The following is a 22,654-nucleotide window of genomic DNA, read 5'->3' as shown; positions in this document are numbered from 1 at the left end:
AAATTTTTTTCAACTTTTTTTAATTTTACCCCCTTGGGATATATATTCTACCCACACACATTTGGAACTCTCCTAGGGTACCCTCACACATATTATTCCCTAATTTAGTGGATATTTTCATTAAAAAAGTGAAATTTTCAAAAATCCAGAAAATTGGCCGAAAACGACTAAATATCAAGGACTCATTGGGCGAATCGCTCTGGAACTGAAATCGGAACGCTCATTGACATTTCCCCTATCTGAAAGTCTGATAAACGCCAGAAAAATGACTAAGTCCAAAAAAAAATTTTTTTCAACTTTTTTCAATTTTACCCCCGTGGGAGTTATATTCTACCCACACACACTTGGAACTCTCCTGGTGTACCCTCACACATATTATTCCCTCATTTAGTGGATATTTTCACAAAAAAGTGAAATTTTCAAAAATCCAGAAAATTGGCTGAAAACGACTAAATATCAAGGACTCATTGGGAGAATCACTCTGGATCTGAAATCGGAACGCTCACTGACATTTCCCCTATCTGAAAGTCTGATAAACGCCGGAAAAATGACTAAGTCCAAAAAAAAATTTTTTTCAACTTTTTTTAATTTTACCCCCGTGGGATATATATTCTACCCACACACATTTGGAACTCTCCTATGGTACCCTCACATATATTATTCCCTTATTTAGTGGATATTTTCACAAAAAAGTGAAATTTTCAAAAATCCAAATTATTGGCTGAAAACGACTAAATATCAAGGACTCATTGGGCGAATCGCTCTGGAACTGAAATCGGAACGCTCACTGACATTTCCCCTATCTGAAAGTCTGATAAATGCCGGAAAAATGACTAAGTCCAAAAAAAAATGTTTTCAACTTTTTTAAATTTTACCCCTGTGGGATATATATTTTACCCACACACACTTGGAACTCTCCTGGGGTACCCTCACACATATTATTCCCTCATTTAGTGGATATTTTCACAAAAAAGTGACATGTTCAAAAATCCAGAAAATTGGCTGAAAACGACTAAATATCAAGGACTGATTGGGGCGAATCGATCTGGAACTGAAACGGGAACACTCACTGACATTTCCCCTATCTGAAAGTCTGATAAACGCCGGAAAAATGACTAAGTCCAAAAAAAAAAAGTTTTCAACTTTTTTCAATTTTACCCCCGTGGGATATATATTCTACCCACACACATTTGGAACTCTCCTGGGGTACCCTCACACATATTATTCCCTTATTTAGTGGATATTTTCACAAAAAAGTGAAATTTTCAAAAATCCAGAACATTGGCTGAAAACGTCTAAATATCAAGGACAGATTGGGCGAATCGCTCTGGAATTGAAATGGGAACACTCACTGACATTTCCCCTATCTGAAAGTCAGATAAACGCTGGAAAAATGACTAAGTCCAAAAAAAAATGTTTTCAACTTTTTTCAATTTTACCCCCGTGGGATATATATTCTACCCACACACATTTGGAACTCTCCTGGGGTACCCTCACACATATTATTCCCTCATTTAGTGGATATTTTCACAAAAAAGTGAAATTTTAAAAAATCCAGAAAATTGGCTGAAAACGACTAAATATCAAGGACTCATTGGGCGAATCGCTCTGGAACTGAAATCGGAACTCTCATTGACATTTCCCCTATCTGAAAGTCTGATAAACGCCGGAAAAATGACTAAGTCCAAAAAAAATTTTTTTTAAACTTTTATCAATTTTACCCCCGTGGGATATATATTCTACCCACACACATTTGGAACTCTCCTGGGGTACCCTCATACATATTATTCCCTCATTTAGTGGATATTTTCAGAAAAAAGTGAAATTTTCAAAAATCCAAAATATTGGCTGAAAACGACTAAATATCAAAAAATCATTGGGCGAATCGCTCTGGAACTGAAATTGGAACGCTCACTGACATTTCCCCTACCTGAAAGTCAGATAAACGCCGGAAAAATTACTAAGACCAAAAAAAAATGTTTTCAACTTTTTTCAATTTTACCCCCGTGGGATATATATTCTACCCACACACATTTGGAACTCTCCTGGGGTACCCTCATACATATTATTCCCTCATTTAGTGGATATTTTCACAAAAAAGTGAAATTTTCAAAAATCCAAAATATTGGCTGAAAACGACTAAGTATCAAGGACTCATTGGGCGAATCGCTCTGGAACTGAAATCGGAACGCTCATTGACATTTCCCCTATCTGAAAGTCTGATAAACGCCGGAAAAATGACTAAGTCCAAAAAAAAAATGTTTTCAACTTTTTTCAATTTTACCCCCGTGGGATATATATTCTGCCCACACACATTTGGAACTCTCCTGGGGTACCCTCACACATATTATTCCCTTATTTAGTGGATATTTTCACAAAAAAGTGAAATTTTCAAAAATCCAGAACATTGGCTGAAAACGTCTAAATATCAAGGACTGATTGGGCAAATCGCTCTGGAATTGAAATGGGAACACTCACTGACATTTCCCCTATCTGAAAGTCAGATAAACGCTGGAAAAATGACTAAGTCCAAAAAAAAATGTTTTCAACTTTTTTCAATTTTACCCCCGTGGGATATATATTCTACCCACACACATTTGGAACTCTCCTGGGGTACCCTCACACATATTATTCCCTCATTTAGTGGATATTTTCACAAAAAACTAAAATTTTCAAAAATCCAGAAAATTGGCTGAAAACGACTAAATATCAAGGACTCATTGGGCGAATCGCTCTGGAACTGAAATCGGAATGCTCATTGACATTTCCCCTATCTGAAAGTCTCATAAACGCCGGAAAAATGACTAAGTCGAAAAAAAAATGTTTTCAACTTTTTTCAATTTTACCCCCGTGGGATATATATTCTACCCACAAACATTTGGAACTCTCCTGGTGTACCCTCACACATATTATTCCCTCATTTAGTGGATATTTTCACAAAAAAGTGAAATGTTCAAAAATCCAAAAAATTGGCTGAAAACGACTAAATATCAAGGACTCATTGGGCGAATCGCTCTGGAACTGAAATCGGAACTCTCATTGACATTTCCCCTATCTGAAAGTCTGATAAACGCCGGAAAAATGACTAAGTCCAAAAAAAATTTTTTTTAAACTTTTATCAATTTTACCCCCGTGGGATATATATTCTACCCACACACATTTGGAACTCTCCTGGGGTACCCTCATACATATTATTCCCTCATTTAGTGGATATTTTCACAAAAAAGTGAAATTTTCAAAAATCCAAAATATTGGCTGAAAACGACTAAATATCAAAAAATCATTGGGCGAATCGCTCTGGAACTGAAATTGGAACGCTCACTGACATTTCCCCTACCTGAAAGTCAGATAAACGCCGGAAAAATTACTAAGACCAAAAAAAAATGTTTTCAACTTTTTTCAATTTTACCCCCGTGGGATATATATTCTACCCACACACATTTGGAACTCTCCTGGGGTACCCTCATACATATTATTCCCTCATTTAGTGGATATTTTCACAAAAAAGTGAAATTTTCAAAAATCCAAAATATTGGCTGAAAACGACTAAGTATCAAGGACTCATTGGGCGAATCGCTCTGGAACTGAAATCGGAACGCTCATTGACATTTCCCCTATCTGAAAGTCTGATAAACGCCGGAAAAATGACTAAGTCCAAAAAAAAAATGTTTTCAACTTTTTTCAATTTTACCCCCGTGGGATATATATTCTGCCCACACACATTTGGAACTCTCCTGGGGTACCCTCACACATATTATTCCCTTATTTAGTGGATATTTTCACAAAAAAGTGAAATTTTCAAAAATCCAGAACATTGGCTGAAAACGTCTAAATATCAAGGACTGATTGGGCGAATCGCTCTGGAATTGAAATGGGAACACTCACTGACATTTCCCCTATCTGAAAGTCAGATAAACGCTGGAAAAATGACTAAGTCCAAAAAAAAATGTTTTCAACTTTTTTCAATTTTACCCCCGTGGGATATATATTCTACCCACACACATTTGGAACTCTCCTGGGGTACCCTCACACATATTATTCCCTCATTTAGTGGATATTTTCACAAAAAAGTAAAATTTTCAAAAATCCAGAAAATTGGCTGAAAACGACTAAATATCAAGGACTCATTGGGCGAATCGCTCTGGAACTGAAATCGGAATGCTCATTGACATTTCCCCTATCTGAAAGTCTCATAAACGCCGGAAAAATGACTAAGTCGAAAAAAAAATGTTTTCAACTTTTTTCAATTTTACCCCCGTGGGATATATATTCTACCCACAAACATTTGGAACTCTCCTGGTGTACCCTCACACATATTATTCCCTCATTTAGTGGATATTTTCACAAAAAAGTGAAATGTTCAAAAATCCAAAAAATTGGCTGAAAACGACTAAATATCAAGGACTCATTGGGCGAATCACTCTGGATCTGAAATCGGAACGCTCACAGACATTTGTCCTATCTGAAAGTCTGATAAACGCCGGAAAAATGACTAAGTCCAAAAAAAAATGTTTTCAACTTTTTTAAATTTTACCCCTGTGGGATATATATTCTACCCACACACACTTGGAACTCTCCTGGGGTACCCTCACACATATTATTCTCTCATTTAATGGATATTTTCACAAAAAAGTGAAATTTTCAAAAATCCAAAATATTGGCTGAAAACGACTAAATATCAAGGACTCATTGGGCGAATCGCTCTGGAACTGAAATTGGAACGCTCACTGACATTTCCCCTACCTGAAAGTCAGATAAACGCCGGAAAAATTACTAAGACCAAAAAAAAATGTTTTCAACTTTTTTCAATTTTACCCCCGTGGGATATATATTCTACCCACACACATTTGGAACTCTCCTGGGGTACCCTCATACATATTATTCCCTCATTTAGTGGATATTTTCACAAAAAAGTGAAATTTTCAAAAATCCAAAATAATGGCTGAAAACGACTAAGTATCAAGGACTCATTGGGCGAATCGCTCTGGAACTGAAATCGGAACGCTCATTGACATTTCCCCTATCTGAAAGTCTGATAAACGCCGGAAAAATGACTAAGTCCAAAAAAAAATGTTTTCAACTTTTTTCAAGTTTACCCCCGTGGGATATATATTCTACCCACAAACATTTGGAACTCTCCTGGTGTACCCTCACACATATTATTCCCTCATTTAGTGGATATTTTCACAAAAAAGTGAAATGTTCAAAAATCCAGAAAATTGGCTGAAAACGACTAAATATCAAGGACTCATTGGGCGAATCACTCTGGATCTGAAATCGGAACGCTCACTGACATTTCCCCTATCTGAAAGTCTGATAAACGCCGGAAAAATGACTAAGTCCAAAAAAATATTTTTTTCGACTTTTTTCAATTTTACCCCCGTGGGATATATATTCTACCCACACACACTTGGAACTCTCCTGGGGTACCCTCACACATATTATTCTCTCATTTAATGGATATTTTCACAAAAAAGTGAAATTTTCAAAAATCCAAAATATTGGCTGAAAACGACTAAATATCAAGGACTCATTGGGCGAATCGCTCTGGAACTGAAATCGGAACGCTCACAGACATTTGCCCTATCTGAAAGTCTGATAAACGCCGGAAAAATGACTAAGTCCAAAAAAAAATGTTTTCAACTTTTTTAAATTTTACCCCTGTGGGATATATATTCTACCCACACACACTTGGAACTCTCCTGGGGTACCCTCACACATATTATTCTCTCATTTAATGGATATTTTCACAAAAAAGTGAAATTTTCAAAAATCCAAAATATTGGCTGAAAACGACTAAATATCAAAAAATCATTGGGCGAATCGCTCTGGAACTGAAATTGGAACGGTCACTGACATTTCCCCTACCTGAAAGTCAGATAAACGCCGGAAAAATGACTAAGTCCAAAAAAAAATGTTTTCAACTTTTTTCAATTTTACCCCCGTGGGATATATATTCTACCCACACACATTTGGAACTCTCATGGGGTACCCTCACACATATTATTCCCTCATTTAGTGGATATTTTCACAAAAAAGTGAAATTTTCAAAAATCCAGAAAATTGGCTGAAAACGACTAAATATCAAGGACTCATTGGGCGAATAGCTCTGGAACTGAAATCGGAACTCTCATAGACATTTCCCCTATCTGAAAGTCTGATAAACGCCGGAAAAATGACTAAGTCCAAAAAAATTTTTTTTTAAACTTTTATCAATTTTACCCCCGTGGGATATATATTCTACCCACACACATTTGGAACTCTCCTGGGGTACCCTCACACATATTATTCTCTCATTTAGTGGATATTTTCACAAAAAAGTGAAATTTTCAAAAATCCAAAATATTGGCTGAAAACGACTAAATAACAAGGACTCATTGGGCGAATCGCTCTGTAACTGAAATCGGAACACTCACTGACATTTCCCCTATCTGAAAGTCTGATAAACGCCGGAAAAATGACTAAGTCCAAAAAAAAATGTTTTCAACTTTTTTCAATTTTACCCCCGTTGGATATATATTCTACCCACATACATTTGGAACTCTCCTGGGGTACCCTCAAACATATCCCTCATTTAGTGGATATTTTCACAAAAAAGTGAAATTTTCAAAAATCCAAAATATTGGCTGAAAACGACTAAATAACAAGGACTCATTGGGCGAATCGCTCTGTAACTGAAATCGGAACACTCACTGACATTTCCCCTATCTGAAAGTCTGATAAACGCCGGAAAAATGACTAAGTCCAAAAAAAAATGTTTTCAACTTTTTTAAATTTTACCCCCGTTGGATATATATTCTACCCACATACATTTGGAACTCTCCTGGGGTACCCTCATACATATTATTCCCTCATTTAGTGGATATTTTCACAAAAAAGTGAAATTTTCAAAAATCCAAAATATTGGCTGAAAACGACTAAGTATCAAGGACTCATTGGGCGAATCGCTCTGGAACTGAAATCGGAACGCTCATTGACATTTCCCCTATCTGAAAGTCTGATAAACGCCGGAAAAATGACTAAGTCCAAAAAAAAAATGTTTTCAACTTTTTTCAATTTTACCCCCGTGGGATATATATTCTGCCCACACACATTTGGAACTCTCCTGGGGTACCCTCACACATATTATTCCCTTATTTAGTGGATATTTTCACAAAAAAGTGAAATTTTCAAAAATCCAGAACATTGGCTGAAAACGTCTAAATATCAAGGACTGATTGGGCGAATCGCTCTGGAATTGAAATGGGAACACTCACTGACATTTCCCCTATCTGAAAGTCAGATAAACGCTGGAAAAATGACTAAGTCCAAAAAAAAATGTTTTCAACTTTTTTCAATTTTACCCCCGTGGGATATATATTCTACCCACACACATTTGGAACTCTCCTGGGGTACCCTCACACATATTATTCCCTCATTTAGTGGATATTTTCACAAAAAAGTAAAATTTTCAAAAATCCAGAAAATTGGCTGAAAACGACTAAATATCAAGGACTCATTGGGCGAATCGCTCTGGAACTGAAATCGGAATGCTCATTGACATTTCCCCTATCTGAAAGTCTCATAAACGCCGGAAAAATGACTAAGTCGAAAAAAAAATGTTTTCAACTTTTTTAAATTTTACCCCTGTGGGATATATATTCTACCCACACACACTTGGAACTCTCCTGGGGTACCCTCACACATATTATTCTCTCATTTAATGGATATTTTCACAAAAAAGTGAAATTTTCAAAAATCCAAAATATTGGCTGAAAACGACTAAATATCAAGGACTCATTGGGCGAATCGCTCTGGAACTGAAATTGGAACGCTCACTGACATTTCCCCTACCTGAAAGTCAGATAAACGCCGGAAAAATTACTAAGACCAAAAAAAAATGTTTTCAACTTTTTTCAATTTTACCCCCGTGGGATATATATTCTACCCACACACATTTGGAACTCTCCTGGGGTACCCTCATACATATTATTCCCTCATTTAGTGGATATTTTCACAAAAAAGTGAAATTTTCAAAAATCCAAAATAATGGCTGAAAACGACTAAGTATCAAGGACTCATTGGGCGAATCGCTCTGGAACTGAAATCGGAACGCTCATTGACATTTCCCCTATCTGAAAGTCTGATAAACGCCGGAAAAATGACTAAGTCCAAAAAAAAATGTTTTCAACTTTTTTCAAGTTTACCCCCGTGGGATATATATTCTACCCACAAACATTTGGAACTCTCCTGGTGTACCCTCACACATATTATTCCCTCATTTAGTGGATATTTTCACAAAAAAGTGAAATGTTCAAAAATCCAGAAAATTGGCTGAAAACGACTAAATATCAAGGACTCATTGGGCGAATCACTCTGGATCTGAAATCGGAACGCTCACTGACATTTCCCCTATCTGAAAGTCTGATAAACGCCGGAAAAATGACTAAGTCCAAAAAAATATTTTTTTCGACTTTTTTCAATTTTACCCCCGTGGGATATATATTCTACCCACACACACTTGGAACTCTCCTGGGGTACCCTCACACATATTATTCTCTCATTTAATGGATATTTTCACAAAAAAGTGAAATTTTCAAAAATCCAAAATATTGGCTGAAAACGACTAAATATCAAGGACTCATTGGGCGAATCGCTCTGGAACTGAAATCGGAACGCTCACAGACATTTGCCCTATCTGAAAGTCTGATAAACGCCGGAAAAATGACTAAGTCCAAAAAAAAATGTTTTCAACTTTTTTAAATTTTACCCCTGTGGGATATATATTCTACCCACACACACTTGGAACTCTCCTGGGGTACCCTCACACATATTATTCTCTCATTTAATGGATATTTTCACAAAAAAGTGAAATTTTCAAAAATCCAAAATATTGGCTGAAAACGACTAAATATCAAAAAATCATTGGGCGAATCGCTCTGGAACTGAAATTGGAACGGTCACTGACATTTCCCCTACCTGAAAGTCAGATAAACGCCGGAAAAATGACTAAGTCCAAAAAAAAATGTTTTCAACTTTTTTCAATTTTACCCCCGTGGGATATATATTCTACCCACACACATTTGGAACTCTCATGGGCTACGCTCACACATATTATTCCCTCATTTAGTGGATATTTTCACAAAAAAGTGAAATTTTCAAAAATCCAGAAAATTGGCTGAAAACGACTAAATATCAAGGACTCATTGGGCGAATAGCTCTGGAACTGAAATCGGAACTCTCATAGACATTTCCCCTATCTGAAAGTCTGATAAACGCCGGAAAAATGACTAAGTCCAAAAAAATTTTTTTTTAAACTTTTATCAATTTTACCCCCGTGGGATATATATTCTACCCACACACATTTGGAACTCTCCTGGGGTACCCTCACACATATTATTCTCTCATTTAGTGGATATTTTCACAAAAAAGTGAAATTTTCAAAAATCCAAAATATTGGCTGAAAACGACTAAATATCAAAAAATCATTGGGCGAATCGCTCTGGAACTGAAATTGGAACGCTCACTGACATTTCCCCTACCTGAAAGTCAGATAAACGCCGGAAAAATTACTAAGACCAAAAAAAAATGTTTTCAACTTTTTTCAATTTTACCCCCGTGGGATATATATTCTACCCACACACATTTGGAACTCTCCTGGGGTACCCTCATACATATTATTCCCTCATTTAGTGGATATTTTCACAAAAAAGTGAAATTTTCAAAAATCCAAAATATTGGCTGAAAACGACTAAGTATCAAGGACTCATTGGGCGAATCGCTCTGGAACTGAAATCGGAACGCTCATTGACATTTCCCCTATCTGAAAGTCTGATAAACGCCGGAAAAATGACTAAGTCCAAAAAAAAAATGTTTTCAACTTTTTTCAATTTTACCCCCGTGGGATATATATTCTGCCCACACACATTTGGAACTCTCCTGGGGTACCCTCACACATATTATTCCCTTATTTAGTGGATATTTTCACAAAAAAGTGAAATTTTCAAAAATCCAGAACATTGGCTGAAAACGTCTAAATATCAAGGACTGATTGGGCAAATCGCTCTGGAATTGAAATGGGAACACTCACTGACATTTCCCCTATCTGAAAGTCAGATAAACGCTGGAAAAATGACTAAGTCCAAAAAAAAATGTTTTCAACTTTTTTCAATTTTACCCCCGTGGGATATATATTCTACCCACACACATTTGGAACTCTCCTGGGGTACCCTCACACATATTATTCCCTCATTTAGTGGATATTTTCACAAAAAAGTAAAATTTTCAAAAATCCAGAAAATTGGCTGAAAACGACTAAATATCAAGGACTCATTGGGCGAATCGCTCTGGAACTGAAATCGGAATGCTCATTGACATTTCCCCTATCTGAAAGTCTCATAAACGCCGGAAAAATGACTAAGTCGAAAAAAAAATGTTTTCAACTTTTTTCAATTTTACCCCCGTGGGATATATATTCTACCCACAAACATTTGGAACTCTCCTGGTGTACCCTCACACATATTATTCCCTCATTTAGTGGATATTTTCACAAAAAAGTGAAATGTTCAAAAATCCAAAAAATTGGCTGAAAACGACTAAATATCAAGGACTCATTGGGCGAATCGCTCTGGAACTGAAATCGGAACTCTCATTGACATTTCCCCTATCTGAAAGTCTGATAAACGCCGGAAAAATGACTAAGTCCAAAAAAAATTTTTTTTAAACTTTTATCAATTTTACCCCCGTGGGATATATATTCTACCCACACACATTTGGAACTCTCCTGGGGTACCCTCATACATATTATTCCCTCATTTAGTGGATATTTTCACAAAAAAGTGAAATTTTCAAAAATCCAAAATATTGGCTGAAAACGACTAAATATCAAAAAATCATTGGGCGAATCGCTCTGGAACTGAAATTGGAACGCTCACTGACATTTCCCCTACCTGAAAGTCAGATAAACGCCGGAAAAATTACTAAGACCAAAAAAAAATGTTTTCAACTTTTTTCAATTTTACCCCCGTGGGATATATATTCTACCCACACACATTTGGAACTCTCCTGGGGTACCCTCATACATATTATTCCCTCATTTAGTGGATATTTTCACAAAAAAGTGAAATTTTCAAAAATCCAAAATATTGGCTGAAAACGACTAAGTATCAAGGACTCATTGGGCGAATCGCTCTGGAACTGAAATCGGAACGCTCATTGACATTTCCCCTATCTGAAAGTCTGATAAACGCCGGAAAAATGACTAAGTCCAAAAAAAAAATGTTTTCAACTTTTTTCAATTTTACCCCCGTGGGATATATATTCTGCCCACACACATTTGGAACTCTCCTGGGGTACCCTCACACATATTATTCCCTTATTTAGTGGATATTTTCACAAAAAAGTGAAATTTTCAAAAATCCAGAACATTGGCTGAAAACGTCTAAATATCAAGGACTGATTGGGCGAATCGCTCTGGAATTGAAATGGGAACACTCACTGACATTTCCCCTATCTGAAAGTCAGATAAACGCTGGAAAAATGACTAAGTCCAAAAAAAAATGTTTTCAACTTTTTTCAATTTTACCCCCGTGGGATATATATTCTACCCACACACATTTGGAACTCTCCTGGGGTACCCTCACACATATTATTCCCTCATTTAGTGGATATTTTCACAAAAAAGTAAAATTTTCAAAAATCCAGAAAATTGGCTGAAAACGACTAAATATCAAGGACTCATTGGGCGAATCGCTCTGGAACTGAAATCGGAATGCTCATTGACATTTCCCCTATCTGAAAGTCTCATAAACGCCGGAAAAATGACTAAGTCGAAAAAAAAATGTTTTCAACTTTTTTCAATTTTACCCCCGTGGGATATATATTCTACCCACAAACATTTGGAACTCTCCTGGTGTACCCTCACACATATTATTCCCTCATTTAGTGGATATTTTCACAAAAAAGTGAAATGTTCAAAAATCCAAAAAATTGGCTGAAAACGACTAAATATCAAGGACTCATTGGGCGAATCACTCTGGATCTGAAATCGGAACGCTCACAGACATTTGTCCTATCTGAAAGTCTGATAAACGCCGGAAAAATGACTAAGTCCAAAAAAAAATGTTTTCAACTTTTTTAAATTTTACCCCTGTGGGATATATATTCTACCCACACACACTTGGAACTCTCCTGGGGTACCCTCACACATATTATTCTCTCATTTAATGGATATTTTCACAAAAAAGTGAAATTTTCAAAAATCCAAAATATTGGCTGAAAACGACTAAATATCAAGGACTCATTGGGCGAATCGCTCTGGAACTGAAATTGTAACGCTCACTGACATTTCCCCTACCTGAAAGTCAGATAAACGCCGGAAAAATTACTAAGACCAAAAAAAAATGTTTTCAACTTTTTTCAATTTTACCCCCGTGGGATATATATTCTACCCACACACATTTGGAACTCTCCTGGGGTACCCTCATACATATTATTCCCTCATTTAGTGGATATTTTCACAAAAAAGTGAAATTTTCAAAAATCCAAAATAATGGCTGAAAACGACTAAGTATCAAGGACTCATTGGGCGAATCGCTCTGGAACTGAAATCGGAACGCTCATTGACATTTCCCCTATCTGAAAGTCTGATAAACGCCGGAAAAATGACTAAGTCCAAAAAAAAATGTTTTCAACTTTTTTCAAGTTTACCCCCGTGGGATATATATTCTACCCACAAACATTTGGAACTCTCCTGGTGTACCCTCACACATATTATTCCCTCATTTAGTGGATATTTTCACAAAAAAGTGAAATGTTCAAAAATCCAGAAAATTGGCTGAAAACGACTAAATATCAAGGACTCATTGGGCGAATCACTCTGGATCTGAAATCGGAACGCTCACTGACATTTCCCCTATCTGAAAGTCTGATAAACGCCGGAAAAATGACTAAGTCCAAAAAAATATTTTTTTCGACTTTTTTCAATTTTACCCCCGTGGGATATATATTCTACCCACACACACTTGGAACTCTCCTGGGGTACCCTCACACATATTATTCTCTCATTTAATGGATATTTTCACAAAAAAGTGAAATTTTCAAAAATCCAAAATATTGGCTGAAAACGACTAAATATCAAGGACTCATTGGGCGAATCGCTCTGGAACTGAAATCGGAACGCTCACAGACATTTGCCCTATCTGAAAGTCTGATAAACGCCGGAAAAATGACTAAGTCCAAAAAAAAATGTTTTCAACTTTTTTAAATTTTACCCCTGTGGGATATATATTCTACCCACACACACTTGGAACTCTCCTGGGGTACCCTCACACATATTATTCTCTCATTTAATGGATATTTTCACAAAAAAGTGAAATTTTCAAAAATCCAAAATATTGGCTGAAAACGACTAAATATCAAAAAATCATTGGGCGAATCGCTCTGGAACTGAAATTGGAACGGTCACTGACATTTCCCCTACCTGAAAGTCAGATAAACGCCGGAAAAATGACTAAGTCCAAAAAAAAATGTTTTCAACTTTTTTCAATTTTACCCCCGTGGGATATATATTCTACCCACACACATTTGGAACTCTCATGGGGTACCCTCACACATATTATTCCCTCATTTAGTGGATATTTTCACAAAAAAGTGAAATTTTCAAAAATCCAGAAAATTGGCTGAAAACGACTAAATATCAAGGACTCATTGGGCGAATAGCTCTGGAACTGAAATCGGAACTCTCATAGACATTTCCCCTATCTGAAAGTCTGATAAACGCCGGAAAAATGACTAAGTCCAAAAAAATTTTTTTTTAAACTTTTATCAATTTTACCCCCGTGGGATATATATTCTACCCACACACATTTGGAACTCTCCTGGGGTACCCTCACACATATTATTCTCTCATTTAGTGGATATTTTCACAAAAAAGTGAAATTTTCAAAAATCCAAAATATTGGCTGAAAACGACTAAATAACAAGGACTCATTGGGCGAATCGCTCTGTAACTGAAATCGGAACACTCACTGACATTTCCCCTATCTGAAAGTCTGATAAACGCCGGAAAAATGACTAAGTCCAAAAAAAAATGTTTTCAACTTTTTTCAATTTTACCCCCGTTGGATATATATTCTACCCACATACATTTGGAACTCTCCTGGGGTACCCTCAAACATATCCCTCATTTAGTGGATATTTTCACAAAAAAGTGAAATTTTCAAAAATCCAAAATATTGGCTGAAAACGACTAAATAACAAGGACTCATTGGGCGAATCGCTCTGTAACTGAAATCGGAACACTCACTGACATTTCCCCTATCTGAAAGTCTGATAAACGCCGGAAAAATGACTAAGTCCAAAAAAAAATGTTTTCAACTTTTTTAAATTTTACCCCCGTTGGATATATATTCTACCCACATACATTTGGAACTCTCCTGGGGTACCCTCATACATATTATTCCCTCATTTAGTGGATATTTTCACAAAAAAGTGAAATTTTCAAAAATCCAAAATATTGGCTGAAAACGACTAAGTATCAAGGACTCATTGGGCGAATCGCTCTGGAACTGAAATCGGAACGCTCATTGACATTTCCCCTATCTGAAAGTCTGATAAACGCCGGAAAAATGACTAAGTCCAAAAAAAAAATGTTTTCAACTTTTTTCAATTTTACCCCCGTGGGATATATATTCTGCCCACACACATTTGGAACTCTCCTGGGGTACCCTCACACATATTATTCCCTTATTTAGTGGATATTTTCACAAAAAAGTGAAATTTTCAAAAATCCAGAACATTGGCTGAAAACGTCTAAATATCAAGGACTGATTGGGCGAATCGCTCTGGAATTGAAATGGGAACACTCACTGACATTTCCCCTATCTGAAAGTCAGATAAACGCTGGAAAAATGACTAAGTCCAAAAAAAAATGTTTTCAACTTTTTTCAATTTTACCCCCGTGGGATATATATTCTACCCACACACATTTGGAACTCTCCTGGGGTACCCTCACACATATTATTCCCTCATTTAGTGGATATTTTCACAAAAAAGTAAAATTTTCAAAAATCCAGAAAATTGGCTGAAAACGACTAAATATCAAGGACTCATTGGGCGAATCGCTCTGGAACTGAAATCGGAATGCTCATTGACATTTCCCCTATCTGAAAGTCTCATAAACGCCGGAAAAATGACTAAGTCGAAAAAAAAATGTTTTCAACTTTTTTAAATTTTACCCCTGTGGGATATATATTCTACCCACACACACTTGGAACTCTCCTGGGGTACCCTCACACATATTATTCTCTCATTTAATGGATATTTTCACAAAAAAGTGAAATTTTCAAAAATCCAAAATATTGGCTGAAAACGACTAAATATCAAGGACTCATTGGGCGAATCGCTCTGGAACTGAAATTGGAACGCTCACTGACATTTCCCCTACCTGAAAGTCAGATAAACGCCGGAAAAATTACTAAGACCAAAAAAAAATGTTTTCAACTTTTTTCAATTTTACCCCCGTGGGATATATATTCTACCCACACACATTTGGAACTCTCCTGGGGTACCCTCATACATATTATTCCCTCATTTAGTGGATATTTTCACAAAAAAGTGAAATTTTCAAAAATCCAAAATAATGGCTGAAAACGACTAAGTATCAAGGACTCATTGGGCGAATCGCTCTGGAACTGAAATCGGAACGCTCATTGACATTTCCCCTATCTGAAAGTCTGATAAACGCCGGAAAAATGACTAAGTCCAAAAAAAAATGTTTTCAACTTTTTTCAAGTTTACCCCCGTGGGATATATATTCTACCCACAAACATTTGGAACTCTCCTGGTGTACCCTCACACATATTATTCCCTCATTTAGTGGATATTTTCACAAAAAAGTGAAATGTTCAAAAATCCAGAAAATTGGCTGAAAACGACTAAATATCAAGGACTCATTGGGCGAATCACTCTGGATCTGAAATCGGAACGCTCACTGACATTTCCCCTATCTGAAAGTCTGATAAACGCCGGAAAAATGACTAAGTCCAAAAAAATATTTTTTTCGACTTTTTTCAATTTTACCCCCGTGGGATATATATTCTACCCACACACACTTGGAACTCTCCTGGGGTACCCTCACACATATTATTCTCTCATTTAATGGATATTTTCACAAAAAAGTGAAATTTTCAAAAATCCAAAATATTGGCTGAAAACGACTAAATATCAAGGACTCATTGGGCGAATCGCTCTGGAACTGAAATCGGAACGCTCACAGACATTTGCCCTATCTGAAAGTCTGATAAACGCCGGAAAAATGACTAAGTCCAAAAAAAAATGTTTTCAACTTTTTTAAATTTTACCCCTGTGGGATATATATTCTACCCACACACACTTGGAACTCTCCTGGGGTACCCTCACACATATTATTCTCTCATTTAATGGATATTTTCACAAAAAAGTGAAATTTTCAAAAATCCAAAATATTGGCTGAAAACGACTAAATATCAAAAAATCATTGGGCGAATCGCTCTGGAACTGAAATTGGAACGGTCACTGACATTTCCCCTACCTGAAAGTCAGATAAACGCCGGAAAAATGACTAAGTCCAAAAAAAAATGTTTTCAACTTTTTTCAATTTTACCCCCGTGGGATATATATTCTACCCACACACATTTGGAACTCTCATGGGGTACCCTCACACATATTATTCCCTCATTTAGTGGATATTTTCACAAAAAAGTGAAATTTTCAAAAATCCAGAAAATTGGCTGAAAACGACTAAATATCAAGGACTCATTGGGCGAATAGCTCTGGAACTGAAATCGGAACTCTCATAGACATTTCCCCTATCTGAAAGTCTGATAAACGCCGGAAAAATGACTAAGTCCAAAAAAATTTTTTTTTAAACTTTTATCAATTTTACCCCCGTGGGATATATATTCTACCCACACACATTTGGAACTCTCCTGGGGTACCCTCACACATATTATTCTCTCATTTAGTGGATATTTTCACAAAAAAGTGAAATTTTCAAAAATCCAAAATATTGGCTGAAAACGACTAAATAACAAGGACTCATTGGGCGAATCGCTCTGTAACTGAAATCGGAACACTCACTGACATTTCCCCTATCTGAAAGTCTGATAAACGCCGGAAAAATGACTAAGTCCAAAAAAAAATGTTTTCAACTTTTTTCAATTTTACCCCCGTTGGATATATATTCTACCCACATACATTTGGAACTCTCCTGGGGTACCCTCAAACATATCCCTCATTTAGTGGATATTTTCACAAAAAAGTGAAATTTTCAAAAATCCAAAATATTGGCTGAAAACGACTAAATAACAAGGACTCATTGGGCGAATCGCTCTGTAACTGAAATCGGAACACTCACTGACATTTCCCCTATCTGAAAGTCTGATAAACGCCGGAAAAATGACTAAGTCCAAAAAAAAATGTTTTCAACTTTTTTAAATTTTACCCCCGTTGGATATATATTCTACCCACATACATTTGGAACTCTCCTGGGGTACCCTCAAACATATCCCTCATTTAGTGGATATTTTCACAAAAAAATGAAATTTTCAAAAATCCAAAATATTGGCTGAAAACGACTTAAATATCAAAAAATCATTCGGCGAATCGCTCTGGAACTGAAATTGGAACGCTCACTGACATTTCCCCTACCTGAAAGTCTGATAAACGCCGGAAAAATTACTAAGACCAAAAAAAAATGTTTTCAACTTTTTTCAATTTTACCCCCGTGGGATATATATTCTACCCACACACATTTGGAACTCTCCTGGGGTAACCTCATACATATTATTCCCTCATTTAGTGGATATTTTCACAAAAAAGTGAAATTTTCAAAAATCCAAAATATTGGCTGAAAACGACTAAGTATCAAGGACTCATTGGGCGAATCGCTCTGGAACTGAAATCGGAACGCTCATTGACATTTCCCCTATCTGAAAGTCTGATAAACGCCGGAAAAATGACTAAGTCCAAAAAAAAAATGTTTTCAACTTTTTTCAATTTTACCCCCGTGGGATATATATTCTGCCCACACACATTTGGAACTCTCCTGGGGTACTCTCACACATATTATTCCCTTATTTAGTGGATATTTTCACAAAAAAGTGAAATTTTCAAAAATCCAGAACATTGGCTGAAAACGTCTAAATATCAAGGACTGATTGGGCGAATCGCTCTGGAATTGAAATGGGAACACTCACTGACATTTCCCCTATCTGAAAGTCAGATAAACGCCAGAAAAATGACTAAGTCCAAAAAAAAATGTTTTCAACTTTTTTCAATTTTACCCCCGTGGGATATATATTCTACCCACACACATTTGGAACTCTCCTGGGGTACCCTCACACATATTATTCCCTCATTTAGTGGATATTTTCACAAAAAAGTGAAATTTTCAAAAATCCAGAAAATTGGCTGAAAACGACTAAATATCAAGGACTCATTGGGCGAATCGCTCTGGAACTGAAATCGGAATGCTCATTGACATTTCCCCTATCTGAAAGTCTCATAAACGCCGGAAAAATGACTAAGTCCAAAAAAAAATGTTTTCAACTTTTTTCAAGTTTACCCCCGTGGGATATATATTCTACCCACAAACATTTGGAACTCTCCTGGTGTACCCTCACACATATTATTCCCTCATTTAGTGGATATTTTCACAAAAAAGTGAAATGTTCAAAAATCCAGAAAATTGGCTGAAAACGACTAAATATCAAGGACTCATTGGGCGAATCACTCTGGATCTGAAATCGGAACGCTCACTGACATTTCCCCTATCTGAAAGTCTGATAAACGCCGGAAAAATGACTAAGTCCAAAAAAATATTTTTTTCGACTTTTTTCAATTTTACCCCCGTGGGATATATATTCTACCCACACACACTTGGAACTCTCCTAGGGTACCCTCACACATATTATTCTCTCATTTAATGGATATTTTCACAAAAAAGTGAAATTTTCAAAAATCCAAAATATTGGCTGAAAACGAATAAATATCAAGGACTCATTGGGCGAATCGCTCTGGAACTGAAATCGGAACGCTCACAGACATTTGCCCTATCTGAAAGTCTGATAAATGCCGGAAAAATGACTAAGTCCAAAAAAAAATGTTTTCAACTTTTTTAAATTTTACCCCTGTGGGATATATATTCTACCCACACACACTTGGAACTCTCCTGGGGTACCCTCACACATATTATTCTCTCATTTAATGGATATTTTCACAAAAAAGTGAAATTTTCAAAAATCCAAAATATTGGCTGAAAACGACTAAATATCAAGGACTCATTGGGCGAATCGCTCTGGAACTGAAATCGGAACGCTCACAGACATTTGCCCTATCTGAAAGTCTGATAAACGCCGGAAAAATGACTAAGTCCAAAAAAAAATGTTTTCAACTTTTTTAAATTTTACCCCTGTGGGATATATATTCTACCCACACACACTTGGAACTCTCCTGGGGTACCCTCACACATATTATTCTCTCATTTAATGGATATTTTCACAAAAAAGTGAAATTTTCAAAAATCCAAAATATTGGCTGAAAACGACTAAATATCAAAAAATCATTGGGCGAATCGCTCTGGAACTGAAATTGGAACGGTCACTGACATTTCCCCTACCTGAAAGTCAGATAAACGCCGGAAAAATGACTAAGTCCAAAAAAAAATGTTTTCAACTTTTTTCAATTTTACCCCCGTGGGATATATATTCTACCCACACACATTTGGAACTCTCATGGGGTACCCTCACACATATTATTCCCTCATTTAGTGGATATTTTCACAAAAAAGTGAAATTTTCAAAAATCCAGAAAATTGGCTGAAAACGACTAAATATCAAGGACTCATTGGGCGAATAGCTCTGGAACTGAAATCGGAACTCTCATAGACATTTCCCCTATCTGAAAGTCTGATAAACGCCGGAAAAATGACTAAGTCCAAAAAAATTTTTTTTTAAACTTTTATCAATTTTACCCCCGTGGGATATATATTCTACCCACACACATTTGGAACTCTCCTGGGGTACCCTCACACATATTATTCTCTCATTTAGTGGATATTTTCACAAAAAAGTGAAATTTTCAAAAATCCAAAATATTGGCTGAAAACGACTAAATAACAAGGACTCATTGGGCGAATCGCTCTGTAACTGAAATCGGAACACTCACTGACATTTCCCCTATCTGAAAGTCTGATAAACGCCGGAAAAATGACTAAGTCCAAAAAAAAATGTTTTCAACTTTTTTCAATTTTACCCCTGTTGGATATATATTCTACCCTCATACATTTGGAACTCTCCTGGGGTACCCTCAAACATATCCCTCATTTAGTGGATATTTTCACAAAAAAAGTGAAATTTTCAAAAATCCAAAATATTGGCTGAAAACGACTAAATATCAAAAAATCATTCGGCGAATCGCTCTGGAACTGAAATTGGAACGCTCACTGACATTTCCCCTACCTGAAAGTCAGATAAACGCCGGAAAAATTACTAAGACCAAAAAAAAATGTTTTCAACTTTTTTCAATTTTACCCCCGTGGGATATATATTCTACCCACACACATTTGGAACTCTCCTGGGGTACCCTCATACATATTATTCCCTCATTTAGTGGATATTTTCACAAAAAAGTGAAATTTTCAAAAATCCAAAATATTGGCTGAAAACGACTAAGTATCAAGGACTCATTGGGCGAATCGCTCTGGAACTGAAATCGGAACGCTCATTGACATTTCCCCTATCTGAAAGTCTGATAAACGCCGGAAAAATGACTAAGTCCAAAAAAAAAATGTTTTCAACTTTTTTCAATTTTACCCCCGTGGGATATATATTCTACCCACACACATTTGGAACTCTCCTGGGGTACCCTCACACATATTATTCCCTCATTTAGTGGATATTTTCACAAAAAAGTGAAATTTTCAAAAATCCAGAAAATTGGCTGAAAACGACTAAATATCAAGGACTCATTGGGCGAATCGCTCTGGAACTGAAATCGGAATGCTCATTGACATTTCCCCTATCTGAAAGTCTCATAAACGCCGGAAAAATGACTAAGTCCAAAAAAAAATGTTTTCAACTTTTTTCAAGTTTACCCCCGTGGGATATATATTCTACCCACAAACATTTGGAACTCTCCTGGTGTACCCTCACACATATTATTCCCTCATTTAGTGGATATTTTCACAAAAAAGTGAAATGTTCAAAAATCCAGAAAATTGGCTGAAAATGACTAAATATCAAGAACTCATTGGGCGAATCGCTCTGGAACTGAAATCGGAACGCTCATTGACATTTCCCCTATCGGAAAGTCTGATAAACGCCGGAAAAATGACTAAGTCCAAAAAAAAATGTTTTCAACTTTTTTCAATTTTACCCCCGTGGGATATATATTCTACCCACACACACTTGGAACTCTCCTAGGGTACCCTCACACATATTATTCTCTCATTTAATGGATATTTTCACAAAAAAGTGAAATTTTCAAAAATCCAAAATATTGGCTGAAAACGACTAAATATCAAGGACTCATTGGGCGAATCGCTCTGGAACTGAAATCGGAACGCTCACAGACATTTGCCCTATCTGAAAGTCTGATAAACGCCGGAAAAATGACTAAGTCCAAAAAAAAATGTTTTCAACTTTTTTAAATTTTACCCCTGTGGGATATATATTCTACCCACACACACTTGGAACTCTCCTGGGGTACCCTCACACATATTATTCTCTCATTTAATGGATATTTTCACAAAAAAGTGAAATTTTCAAAAATCCAAAATATTGGCTGAAAACGACTAAATATCAAGGACTCATTGGGCGAATCGCTCTGGAACTGAAATCGGAACGCTCACAGACATTTGCCCTATCTGAAAGTCTGATAAACGCCGGAAAAATGACTAAGTCCAAAAAAAAATGTTTTCAACTTTTTTAAATTTTACCCCTGTGGGATATATATTCTACCCACACACACTTGGAACTCTCCTGGGGTACCCTCACACATATTATTCTCTCATTTAATGGATATTTTCACAAAAAAGTGAAATTTTCAAAAATCCAAAATATTGGCTGAAAACGACTAAATATCAAAAAATCATTGGGCGAATCGCTCTGGAACTGAAATTGGAACGGTCACTGACATTTCCCCTACCTGAAAGTCAGATAAACGCCGGAAAAATGACTAAGTCCAAAAAAAAATGTTTTCAACTTTTTTCAATTTTACCCCCGTGGGATATATATTCTACCCACACACATTTGGAACTCTCATGGGGTACCCTCACACATATTATTCCCTCATTTAGTGGATATTTTCACAAAAAAGTGAAATTTTCAAAAATCCAGAAAATTGGCTGAAAACGACTAAATATCAAGGACTCATTGGGCGAATAGCTCTGGAACTGAAATCGGAACTCTCATAGACATTTCCCCTATCTGAAAGTCTGATAAACGCCGGAAAAATGACTAAGTCCAAAAAAAATTTTTTTTAAACTTTTATCAATTTTACCCCCGTGGGATATATATTCTACCCACACACATTTGGAACTCTCCTGGGGTACCCTCACACATATTATTCTCTCATTTAGTGGATATTTTCACAAAAAAGTGAAATTTTCAAAAATCCAAAATATTGGCTGAAAACG

The sequence above is a fragment of the Phyllobates terribilis genome, unplaced genomic scaffold, assembly GCF_046119375.1.
Source record: "Phyllobates terribilis strain yellow unplaced genomic scaffold, ASM4611937v1 Scaffold_3__8_contigs__length_932513732, whole genome shotgun sequence".
NCBI lineage: Eukaryota > Metazoa > Chordata > Amphibia > Anura > Dendrobatidae > Phyllobates > Phyllobates terribilis.
This window is presented reverse-complemented; position numbering follows the sequence as displayed.